The following is a 13,290-nucleotide window of genomic DNA, read 5'->3' on the forward strand; positions in this document are numbered from 1 at the left end:
CGCCGCATGGTACCGCTGCACTGTCCTCTCCGCTTTCCACCTCGCGTTTTTCATCCGCCATTGCGCTCCACCTTCGCTTTCACCTTTCGTTCTGCTCGTTCGCTCAGTTACGCCGCTGCTGACGCTTGCCGCAGGAACGGGCGCCAGCGTCTAGCTGTTGCATTGGAGCTCTAAAACACAACACACGCACACGCACAATCAGTGCAGCCACTTAGTGCCGTTGTCCGCAGCCCTCACTAGAAGGCAGCACCTGAGGTTAAGAGTAGCGGCGCGGCTGATACTCGTGCTGCGACGCTATAGAAAATTTGGTCGATAGTGGCTCGCATCTTTACCGCTGCACTTTGGTGGAATACAACATTGAAGATAACGCTGAGGAGAACGCAATTATACATTTGTCTAGTCAGCATATGGGTAGTTGGGCAGGGGGAGGGGGGGAAGGGGGTGGGCGCGTCTCCTCAAAGTCATATGTGGTTTTCTATAAAAACTACTACAGGGAACTCTGGCATTGTCATCGTTCAGCTCTCATGCGAATGATGATTACTACACAGATTTGCCTAATCTCTGTCCCTTCAGCTTGCGTCTTTATTTTTATAAATTTGCAAGCAATCGTACCTTTTTAAGCACAGCGAGGCAATACGTGTTTTGCGCGCTCGCATAAGTCATTCCCAATTGTCGCAATTATGCGGCAATGCGTTCGTTCAAGATTATCCGTTAGCAAAGTCACAAGGCCATATAAATCCAGAAGGAAGCAGTTGAGGGAGATCCGGGTATTAAGCATGAAATGCTTTTAGCTCCCGCTGTTGGCGGCCTCAACTAACCTTGAGCCAAAAGCCAGAGCCGTTATCCGGGCAAGTTGCGATAACGAAACGAGATCATCCTGGCAACCAGTAAAAACGTAAGAAAATGTCGTGTCTGGCCCTCAACCTTTTGTAAAGGACCGCATTACATGCGCTAGTTACTGCCCAAACAAAGTACAAAAAATATTGCTTCTGAGTTGTTCCTAATGTTTGTTCACTATATTGCTCACACTGTAACTTCTAGTACGCTGAACTTCTTGTCATTTGTAATAGAGACGTTCAAAATGCAGATACAGGGCCCAATACACTTCATTGTCACCTTTTGCGCGGTGACAAGGTTGCCTGCGCTCTTTTGAACGCATGCGGTCCGTGAGTTCCGCGGCGCGGGTTTCACGTCGCCTCGACTGATGGCGCCACGCTGCGTGGTGCCTCCTTCAGGCGACTTTCTTCTGTATACGCAGCGCGCTCTGTCTCCCTGGCGTCTTTCCGGATCCTGTCGTTCCACCTTCAGATAGTTTTCTTCCGGCTGTGCAGCGTCCGTATAGACTAGTGCACAGTATGGCGTGACACGGTGCGGTGTGGTGCGGTGTGGTGTGGCGGGATGTGGCGGGGTGTGCCGTTGCGAACATGCACTACACCCATTTTAAGATTGTGGCTACTTTAATCTCCAACAAATCTGTTTTGTCGGTTGCCGTTTCATCCTTCCATCTATATACTCTCAATTACAGGAGAGCCAGCAATATTTTCCTCATCATTCTGTGAAGCAAGAACAATTTCCTTTTCTTCAGAAACGACTTTCAGAGCATCTGATTGGTCCTTGCTTGACATGGTTAACGATAGCAAAGAAAAAATAAGACTCGACATGAGAGAAAAGAAAAGCGATGGACAGGGTACAAGCGCTACTGTCAACTGTTCATTCCGCAACGCCATCTTGAAATATATATTTAATGTACTTTCTTTCCTCCATTTGCATCATTACCGCGCTGGCTTAACCACCACACGTAAGTCCCCCGGAGAAGAGCGTCATTGTTCCCCGTCAAAAAACTTGTAATGAAGCCCTATGCTCAACGTTACTTGGCAACTTTACGCAGACTGGACTCGAGGCCTTTCACCGAGTCAAAGATACTCGGACCGTGGCCACACCCGTCACTGGCTCGAAAAGCGATTCGTGCACTAGTGCGGTACTTGAAATGCACGGACTTAACAGACCGTTTACAGTGTCCTTGTGTATAGTGTCCCTCCTACACGTACTCAGTGGTTACTCTCTCCCTTTCATCCTCTTTCTATTCCCCTTTCCCCCACCCCCAGTGTAGGGTAGCAAACCGGATGCTGTTCTGGTTGACCTCCCTGCCTTTCCTACCGTTGTTTTCTCTCTTTCTCTCTCTGTTATGGAATCAGTTATATTCTAACCTCCATGCATTTCATCTCGATGGCCAAGCGAGTTTGCAATGTTGCACAAGCGCTAGGTGTGTTTCCTATCATACGGTTGATCTTGAGCCCGCACATGACTATTATTATTGTTAAATATACGAGCTGCTTTTGCGGCAGCGGCGGCGTAGTAGAGTCAGTCTATTCGCACGTTTATTAGCACCGGCTCACCGTACTATAGGCGGCAACACGACACGTCATACAGCTTTCTAGTTCCGTTGTATTTTCATATCCGCCGTGCGGTAACGTGCGGCGTGGGAGTTTCATACACTTACTAGAGAGAGAGAGAGAGAGAGAGAGAAAACTTTATTGTCGCTCAGTGGATTACCGAGAAAAGTGTGGCGCCAGGATCGACCGGAGCTTGCACGCAATGGTGGTTCCAGTCAGCGTGCAGATGATGGCTTGTACAAGGATTTGCCTCAACTTCGTCCTACTCGCTTTAAACGGCTTCGTGAATGTGAAGAACTCATCATTCTCAAGAACGTACTACGTTATAAATAATAAAATAGGAATTATTAAAATTTTTCTGACGGTAGGATTCGAACACAAGGAACTCTAGCACAGAATCCCCATATTGAAAGCATATGGTCACAGGCTCATGGGGAAGCGGAACCACGTACTGCAATTGTAAGCGATTATGCCTATTCGTAAAAGTCCTGCTGCCTTTTGCATTACAAAAATAAGTATGAGTATATTGCTTAGAAATGTTGTTCAATGAAGGTAGATAAAGCATATAAAAAAAGTCACAAAGACGTCTGAAGTCAAGAGCGCGAAAATCAGACCAATCCATGTGCTACAACCACCATTTTCGTGGTGGCTGAAGGATCGCAGCGCCACTGTTCCCTGTAGTGGTTATCGTAGGAAACTTTACGACGTGCAGTGCTCAGAGACTGAAACGCGACAACTCGGAGTGCATGGCTGCCGGCGCTTCCTTCTGGCATCGGTTGGCACTGGGGAGACCGAGCGGATGTATTTCTGCGTAGGATGAAAGCGAGAGCCGCCGTGCGGTTCGATTATCACGTTTTTATCGCTGCGCGTTGCAATAAGCATTGGTGTTTTCTTTTTTTGACGATATCGCGTGATTGCCACGACCGCGCGCAATGCGCTCGCGTCCTGCATTTGATATGCATGAGGGCCCATCGTTCACGGGAATTCCTAGCAGTACTTCTCACGTGCTGATATTTTTTTTTTCTTTTCTGTTTTCTTCCTTTCTGGCGCATGCGTAGTTCCAGTAATACAAAAATAGAAAAGTTGGTCACGGATGCCACGTCTTACTCATTCACATGTTCCGCTTCACGCTGAAGTGACTAGCGCAAGACTAGACCCGGGCAAAAAGGGACTTTCGTGCCCCGTGTCTACTCTTGCGCTAGTCAATTCCTTTTGTCCCTCCCCCAGTACAGGGTAGCCAACCGGAGATAATCTCTGGCTAACCTCCCTGTCTTTCCCTTTGTCTTTCTCTCTCTCTGTAGTCACTTCAGCATGGAATACCAAGTAGCCCGGTCTCACACCCTGCTTCCGCTTCACGCCGTTTTTTTTTTTTTTAACGGCTATATATCCTTCTAAGAGAACGGCGCAGTTTAGATGACGCAAACATTCGATTGTGCATTGCGCCCTCACGTGAACTATCGCCGATTTCCGAACTTCTCGCAACTTTACGGCGCTGACTGTGGAGGAAAGGCCGGGGCTCGTATGGCAAAAATCTGGCCTATATGGTACATGGTAATTCTCTGCGTTGCACTTGCTTCGTTTCGCCGTACACTGAAAGGTTTGCCATATATACTACCAAACGCTTTTTCGATTCTCTATATATCCATGGTCACCTCTAGAATATCCGCAGCCTCGTTTAATGAACGTGCTGAAGCGGTGCACAATATATTTAAAAAAAAGAGACAGAAAATATATTCGATTGTTTTGGTCTGCAACACGTTTACTTATTTTTCGACTACTTCATTTGCATCAAGACAAAGATAAGGCGGAAATTGCGCCTATATACTGTAGAAGGGCGGGGTTAGAGTAACGGAAATACCAGTTTCACGACTAGTTTCACTATAATTCATTGCCGCCGCGATGCATGCCTGTTATTGCAATCCTTAGAGTGCATGCTTAAGGGAAACTATTGTAACATGGCGGAAGGAAGCTTGGGTGCGGCAGCGATAATCCCAGTACATTGCGAGAATGGTGGCGGAAGCGACGTAGATTTTAGGCTTAGCTACTTGTGGGGCAAACAACAAAATTATACTAACTTTATATTATTGAATTGATCGAATTGCATGCCACCCATTCCAGCTCCATACGTTTCGACTCTCCGGGAAACACGAAACAAACTACACACACACACAAGAGAGAGAGAGAGAGAGAGAAATGATGCATATAAAGGCAGGGAGGTTAACCAGAGGTAGTTCCGGTTGGCTAACCTGCATGGGAGGAAGGAATAAGGGGGATAAAAAGAGAGACTGGAAGGGGGAGACAGAGAGAAAGAAAGAGAGACGAGCACAAACAAACCTCGTACATTACGGAGCGGTAGGGGGCGGCGTTGTTAAAGTCTATCGTGAAGTCCCGTAGACCGCAGGAAACTTAGTAGCGCGAGTAAGGCCTTCAGCGCGGATGTTCTTTGGGAGCATTGACCTAAAGCTTTCAGTTCTGATAGTGAACGATTGTCCAACTGGTCCAGGACCCTGCTCACCACTTGCCTCTTGGCACTCTAGCGCTGGCAGACTAGCCTGTACTGCGTGTGAAACAAGAACATTAGCTGAAATTCATTGGAAGGGGCAGTAGGGGGGAGGGAGGTTATCTCTAGCTCAAAGGACAAATTGAGATTGTGCATATTCTAGAGCTGCGTGTGCAAACGCTATGTGTAGCACACTTCAGCTCTATGGAATAGGCTCACTTAGACCATCAATCAATGTAAAAGCTGTTCCGAGTTTAAGTCTTTCTTATTGTTAAATTTTTCATAGCTGCATATTACCCTGTCCCATTTTTTCGCTTGTGTCTTGCTTTATGGTTTGCCTATTGCAACAACTTACCTTCTCGCTTACCTTTGGTATGTTTTCCTGCTGATGTTAGTCTTACTCTTTTTTTATGTGAGCTTTGTGTATATGTACATTTTCTTTCTGGAGTCGGTCCTTTCTGTACCAATGTATCTCTGTAGTGCCCCCCTGCTACAATGCCCCTGTGACGCTGCAGGTATTCGCCTAAATAAAAAAAATAAAGAAATATATGTCAGGAATGAGTATGAATTCATACTTACCCGTCAAAAGTTACGCCCGGCTGCAGCTCGGAAAGCAGCAGCAGCTGAGCACTGCACAGCTCTGCAAAAGAAGGCGTCCGAATGGCGTGGACCGCGACGAACTTTCGCAGGTTTTGCTTTGAAGCGCAATCGAGAATTGCACCGTAGTCGCAAACAACGCGCCAGAGATAGCGAGCGCACTATGTCTGAAGGACAGAAGCCTATATATACCCGCAAAGGTAGCACTGGCTGGCGGGAGGAGGCGCCCCCGGCTCCAATGTGAGAAAAGTCTCATATGAATGTCCAAGACCACGGCAAGGAGAAGGAAAAGGAGGAGCAGACCCATAACCAGAAGGAGTCCCCTTGGAAACGGGGCGATGACAAATAGTCGCCTAGCGTGCTTGAGTCAATCAGGCATGCTGTATATGCCTTTCATTCTAGAATTTTGTATATACACATATCCTTAATTTTATTCCTCTTCGTAAAGCTTCTATACCCACCTTGTATATGTATCTATGCCTGTAGCCAGTCCGGCCCTATGAATTTCTTCCCTACATTTTTTCCCACAGATAATTAAACTTCTATAGCTTATCTCGACTGCTGACCGGTTGATGTTTGCATCAACTTTAAATCCAAGCGCTTCGGGAAGGTGTACATTGCCTGCGGGTTTCACTTATTGAATACCTTCACATCCTGTCAAGATATTCTGAGTGGTCTCCGGATTTTCGCTTCAGCAAGCGCATGCCTCATGTTGTTGCGAATATTTTTCCCGGCATGTTGTTGTCCTTAGGCAACCAGCTCGAGACTCAAATAGCAGGAACCGCCCTTTGTGTTATGGTACAGATTCTTTGCATCCAATTCGCTGTCTCTGTTGAGCTTTCTTATTGATGACTCCTGGTTGTCTGTTCACACTCTCAAAGACTCTGTACTTGGTCGCCAACCTCCTTGACATCTTCCTCCAATCTGCGTCCACGTTTTTCAGGCACAGATACCTGTACACTTTAGCCGCCCATTTATTTTCATCCAGGATGCCGATTCTTTCGTCAATTTTTTTTTTCTGTGTGATTCTCATTACTTCAAAAGACGCGCTGCCCACGTCGCCCTGCACTGCCTCATTTGTGGTTTTACCGGGGGCTCCCAAAGCCAACCAACCCACACATCTTTGGTTCACTTCCAACCCCGACAAGGTATCTGATTTTAAGCTCATCATACTACAATTAACTGCGGTCTCGTAGTGCGGCGGTGGGGAATTTCACGCCGCGTCGATCACAGTATAGTAAGGCAGGGATTGATTCACGTTAAACAAATTATTTCTTTCCGTCTTTCATTCCCCGTACTCCCCAGGAATGTAACCAGGCTCCCCCAACTGTCGGAGTCATCACCGTCGTCCAAATTTCTCGTGGGACATTGGCGATCATTGTAATAACAGGAAGATTCTTATTATCCAGAACTCACTGTACCTGTTAATTCTTTTTATTGCTTTGCAATACCCTTCTGTTTATTGTCACATGACCCTAAAGGTATAATAAACAAACAAAAATAATAAATAAATAAATAACGGGGATCGCCTGCAATGCTTGTTCTAAAGCGAATAGCTTTCTTCAGTAGCAAGGCGTCTTTTAAATCGAAGCTTTCTTTGCGTACCTTCTGGACCTTTCCTGAGTTTGGATGATACGTGCTCACTCTACTACTGCTGTCATGCGGAATGCCTTATCCTTTAAAAAAATAATTGAATTACGCGTCTGTTGCTAGTGCCAAACTTCGGTGCTCCAGCATGCCAGCCCGATGCTCTACTCACTATAGCGACGAAGGAAGTCACTAACGAAAGAATAACGCCTGTGCACTTGCGAAAAAGCTGCATTGCCTCCGCACCCCCTCCCTCCACAAACCTCACCCCCCACCCCTAAAATGAGGAAGGAGTAACCAATACAATAAAACAAACTGCCCAATGCCAACAGAAATATACAAAGAATGTGTACTTTCGTTCATTTTGATGACAATCTCCTTGAACCGACATGAAAGCCTAGCCTGAACGCTTGAAAGGTAATGCTATACATATCTAATTTGAGATGTACAGTCAACTTCAAAAGTTTACGGGGCGGAGGATCCGCCAGCAAGCTGAATTCTCGCGAAGCGTGGTCACACAGCCTCGAATTAAATGTTCCAGCATGTAGTAGCCTTCGCCACCTACACAGTGGTTCATTAAATACGAAGTGTCATGCCTTAACAGTACAGGAATCGACATTTGAAAGGGAAACCGCATCCCATAAACGTTTACTGTTGACTGTACCTTACGAGACTCCGGCGGCTTCCGCGTATGGCGCGGCCGCGCGAGCCCTTTATTGAATACGATCTGCGATGCGAACAGTGTATGTGTCTAGGCGTACCGAGGGCCGATGACTTTGTGCGCCCTATAGCACCCGTACGAGGTAAATATACCCGGTAGCCAAGCTTCCATTGAAGCCCATTCGTTCGAAGCATGGCGGTTCATCGGTGGTCGCGGTGGTAGAATAGGAGAGGGGGCCAACCGACGCCGCTTCGCCAATGCGCCGCGCAATACGCGACGGTCTCGACTTGCGGCAGCTTTGCGTCAGTTGGCAGCAGGGGTAGCCTGGGCCTAAACCCCCTTAGGCATCGTAAAGTAGCGCCACGCTTTGAAGAATGCCGCCTCCTCCACGCCGCGTCGCTATTGGCCTAATAGCATCACGTGGGCCCTCGAGCCGTGCATCAGCGCCACTTTTGCTCGAGAAGCGTCTCGGAGTGGCGAGGAGCCCATGTTGGCGCCGTTGCTACGCTCCAGCGGTGTAGGCGGCGCCACGGTGGAGGAGAGAGCGTGAAAGAGAGGAGAAACGAGGAAATAGTGAAGGCGGAGGAGGAGAGTGTCGCTACTTTACGAAGTTTAAGTGGTTTTATCTGGGCCCATTTCTCCGCTCCGCCGTGCTTCAAAGTACGCACCCGGCGGGCGTTTGCGAGCATTCAAACTGTACGTTTACGTCTTCGACGTTTGAGAAAGAGCTCCGCATCGTAGTGCCGTACACCAGACAGATATTCAATCAGGCTGAATAGTTACCGTCGCCTAAAACGGGTTTCTCGAGCGGATTTACGCGTGACTTAAGACGTGTCGTTTATTTGTTTTATATTTTATTTTGCTGGGTGCGGATTGGTGTTGAGAACTATGCGGTGTCTGATGCGCCATTGTTGAATGAATCACGTCTGAAACGAGTATATTTTTGATATGTTTAGGATCAATAAGTAGATCTGTTTCTTCTTCCTTGTTACAATATTAATAAAGAATTCTTTATTAGCATGTACGAAGAGTATTTGCTGTCTCCCCAAAGGTATCTTTGTTGTGTTAATCTATATATATATATATATATATATATATATATATATATATATATATATATATATATATATATATATATATATATATATATAATATGTACGTTTGCGTTTGCATGCTCTCATGACAAGGAAGCGATTATGGTTGATTCATTTGCTACACCACTACGTATCAATGAGAATGCGCCAGTATGAAAAAGGAAAGAAATCTAAAAGCGGAGGACAAGTCTAAAAAAACTAAGGAAGCTATCAAAGCTGGCTTGACCCGCTGTAGTTGCTCAGTGGCTATGGTGTTGGGCTGCTGAGCACGAGGTCACGGGATCGAATCCCGGCCACGGCGGCCGCATATCGATGGGGGCGAAATGCGAAAACACCCGTGTGCTTAGATTTAGGTGCACGTTAAAGAACCCCAGGTGGTCGAAATTTCCGGAGTGCCCCACTACGGCGTGCCTCATAATCAGAAAGTGGTTTTGGCGCGTAAAACCCCATAATTTAATTAAAGCTGGTTTGAATTTGTATCGCAACAAAAGGCGAGGAGATATCGTGTTCACCTACTTTCCTGCGCTCAGTTGTGCCTTCGTGGTGCATTTTATTTAATTGTACACTGCAGCCTTGAAAGTGTATTCAGTTTCTAGGATAGCGTAATTGTATTCACAAGTTAACTGCCAGTTTTATTTTGCACTTGTTTTTTCTGTTCTATAGGGAGCTGAACAATCATTGAACAATTGGTGAGCGCACAGTGAAATTTAGTTAGAGCCAGGCGATCATGAATCAACTACGTCCATAAGCCCAATGCTATCCACAATGACATGAAACCAAATTTTTTTCTCTTTTTTTTCGCTCTACACCCACCGGTAACAATTTTCACGCTTCCAGAACAATACACGCGCATCCCTTGCGATCACCGTTGCGTGTCAGTCTTGTCGAGATTACTCCCGCCGATTAGAAACTTTTAAGCCCCATAGAGCTCGACTTACTTATTTTTGTGGGTAAGGCCTGCAAACAGTCTCTACAAACTAGTAAAATCCTAAACATCGTTTTAAAGCCAAAAAAAAAAATAGCTATAATAACCGAGCTTTTACAGCACGGCGAAAGCTTACGACGCGTGTCACTGAGCCCATAAACCTCTTCCGCCACCTGGCGATGGCCATAGAAACTGGCGACGCCCTTGCGGCGCGTGTTTGTACACCTCTCTTGTCTCTTTTTCTACTGCCGCGCCGGCGGTTCAGGTGGTTTAGCGCCATCTATGTGACAAGGGAACACTTCCGGCGGAAGAAAAAAATGTGACGCCATATCCGTTAAAAAGAGACGTTTTCGAAGTCGCGAAACTTGTTTTGGCGTCCCTGCGATTAGAGCTGTATATTCATATGCCCCGCCATTCTACTTGATGGGCGTGTCGGGCTTTCAGTGGTGAAAACGATGCAAAAAAAAAAAAAGGTCAGCCGTACGGGGTGTCGAAATCGTACACCTCCACAGGACATACTTTCCTTGGAGGCCGACGAAAGCTTTAGGTGTAGAGTGGTGGTCCTATCTTCGGCCGCCAAAGCCGTTGACCAGCCCAGTCCCACGAAAAGAACTTAAGTAACCAATAATCTAGTGGTCGTAACTTGTTACTTTTGACTGAACAGGTTAAGAAACGATGAATCTACTACCCGCGTCACCAAATTCAGACAAACATCGACAAGCAAAGCAGCACTACGTGCCAGGGGGGCGCATTCTAACAGGTGAACATTACGAGTGCGCCTTTCTGCACACTTCAAGTGCTGCATTGCATTGCAAGTGATAGCGCCATAGCGGCCTCAACGCCCCCCCCCCCCCCCCTTACGATGGGCGCTGAGAAAGGTATTTATTGATAATAATAAAATATAATAGAGTTGTAATTACTTTACCCGTCACGAATATAAAAAATTGATATGTGTTTTATTTTCAATGAACAAATCTCGCTGTGTCTCGCTTTAATTAAAAGCCGCTTTTTTTCTTTCCCAATGTTTGTTCCCTCCAAACATAATCGCGCTTCAATCGCTGCTCCCATAATCACCCTTGCTCATTTAGGTGACAAATTGTTCTGAACCACTTTTCGCCCAAAGCTTCGTGACCCATTTCAGTCGACCTTGACCCGTATGCTTGCGCGGTCACCCGCGTTCACGAAGTGAAACGTCACTGTGACTTTCTCTTTCTTTATTTTCATGTACGCAGCCTATTGTATAAATAGTGGTGACATTTTTGAGCCATCGGCATGCTGAGGTAAGAGGAAGCTTTAGCTCGGGCGCTCCTATCTAAATACATGTAAAAGGAGAATTCGTTTCTGTCGGCAACCACTACGCCAAATTTGACGAGGTTTGTTGCATGTAAACGAAAAACTGAAAATCTAGTGACTGTTGGTTTCGATTTTTCGATTAGGTCGTAAATTTTTTATAAAAAATTGGCAAAAATCGCAAGTTATCAGAAAACGAAACTATCAAGTTTACAACTCTGTAACTCGGCAATGAAAAACGGTATCACAATTTTGGGAACTGCATCTAATATTACATCTAAAGCGGACAAAATTGATAAGTTATACATGAATCTCGATAAATTTGGTAATATGAAAATAAAGCTTCTGCAGATCCCTTGTACACAACGTAACGAATTCACGTACACTATATATTGACATATAGAATTTGTCCGCTTTGAACAATCTAAGTAATGCCGTTTACAGAACCGCGATATCTCTTCTTGATGCGGAGTTATTGATTTGTAAACTTCCTGCTTCTATTCTTTTCGAACTTTCGAATTTTTGAAAAATCCTTTTCACAATATTCAGGCCCTAAGTCAAAGTTCCGCTTCAAAGAGTCACTAGAATTTAACTTTCTCTCTCAAATGCAACACATTTCTTTAAAATTGGTGCAGGGGTTATCTCAGAAAAGTGTTTTTGCGTTTTACATGTATTTGAAGAGGCCGCGTCGGAGTTGGGCCCGAGCTAAAGCTTCCACTCTTAATTACTCGAACGCTCGCTTCGCACATGGCCTCCGAGAAAAACCACGGCGCGCACGTAAATCTCGGAGGCTATGCTTTGCAGGAGCTGGTTTGTGTAAGTAAAACTGGATGGCGCCACAAACGTGCCGCGCGCTTGTAATATCCGGGCGCGAAAACGGAAGCACCGTTGCTCCGTCGCGAAAGCGTACCCAGACAGTGGCATCCGACAAGGGTCGTTCGCTGAACGTTATGCGATGTCGGGCGACATGGAACGTAATTCTGCACAATGTGGCGACTTGGAGGAAAAGCTTGTGCTGTGATACAAGGATTATGATGGAGACAGTAACCAAGGAAACGCGTCAGTAGGTGAAAAGTTCGGAGCGCTGCTGCATCAGGACTCTCCATGCGGAAGGCCGTTTCTGTGTGGGCTCTTTTTCCCATCCCGGTCGACGGCCTTGACTATGTATTCGTAGACCATTGGAACAGGGGAGAAAAATTTGTATGTACTGCGGTAATGAAAAAAGATTTACGAAAGCGGATTTTATTTATTCCTCGAGACATCCGCGTATGTTTGAAAGAAATAAGTTAACTCGTAGATAGAGTCCAGCATCAAACTGATCGTTTGGATTTCTAGATTGTAGATGTCGGTGCCAATAATTAATAACTTTTGATCGGATTGCTAAGCTGGTGTTGCTCTTCAATCAAGAGTTTGAATATATGAAACGGGAGCTCTCATTTATAAAACGCTTGAGTGGCAGGCTCCTATGCCCCTGCCACATGGGCAATTTCTATCGAGGTCGAGCCTTGATACGGCTCGGACTTTCCATCGTAATAGAAAACGATCGCTACTACACAGTCCAAAGATAGGGATCGTGTTGGTTGACCACTAACGTTTAATGTGTAAAAGTCCGAAGCAAATAATAAACATGCCAAATAAGTAGTAATGGTAGTTGTATAAAAGCTTTTTCAAAAAAATAACATTTGATTTCTTATTTCAGGTAAAAGACGTGCCACATCTACCGATTTGGATCATCTGCAAATGTCAGAACTACTTGCGTGGTGCCGACGATACCGGCGGAGGTTTACAAAATTATACGTGAGTAAGGAAATATAAAGTTATATTATTTTGCACTGTTAGTTAAAACCTTTTAAAGGGTAATCTCTTCGGCTCTCTTCCTTTCTCGTTATATCTCGTTTTCTAACACTGAGCTAGAAGCTGCTTAAGTCGATCTCCAATAGCAATCGGGCAGTTCGATCACGACGCGCGGATCACGACCGACTGAATTCTGATCGAGGCTCTATCGCGATCGAATGCGACTTTGTGGCATCAACCGATCTGGATCGGCGTGATCGCGATCGAAAGTACCCATGTGACAGCGGTATTACTGTGAAACGACACCCGTTTTGGGGCATCCAGTTGGCACATTCAGCAAGCACAATCTGCAGTTTCGAAGTCAGCCACGCGAAACTATTGCGTCCCCGCCGCAAGGGTGAATTCCACAGAAATCATTGCACCAGTATCGAGGCATGCGCTTACCTTAA

At 45.8% G+C, this 13,290-nt stretch overlaps 1 protein-coding gene across 1 annotated transcript in view; it reads right to left on the reverse strand.

The window, feature by feature from the left end:
- LOC126533497 (long-chain-fatty-acid--CoA ligase 4-like) overlaps positions 1-13,290 on the reverse strand; it is a 48,561-nt gene that overhangs the window by 29,279 nt on the left and 5,992 nt on the right. The window lies entirely within an intron of this gene.

This window comes from Dermacentor andersoni, chromosome 7, assembly GCF_023375885.2.
Source record: "Dermacentor andersoni chromosome 7, qqDerAnde1_hic_scaffold, whole genome shotgun sequence".
Taxonomy (NCBI): Eukaryota; Metazoa; Arthropoda; class Arachnida; order Ixodida; family Ixodidae; genus Dermacentor; species Dermacentor andersoni.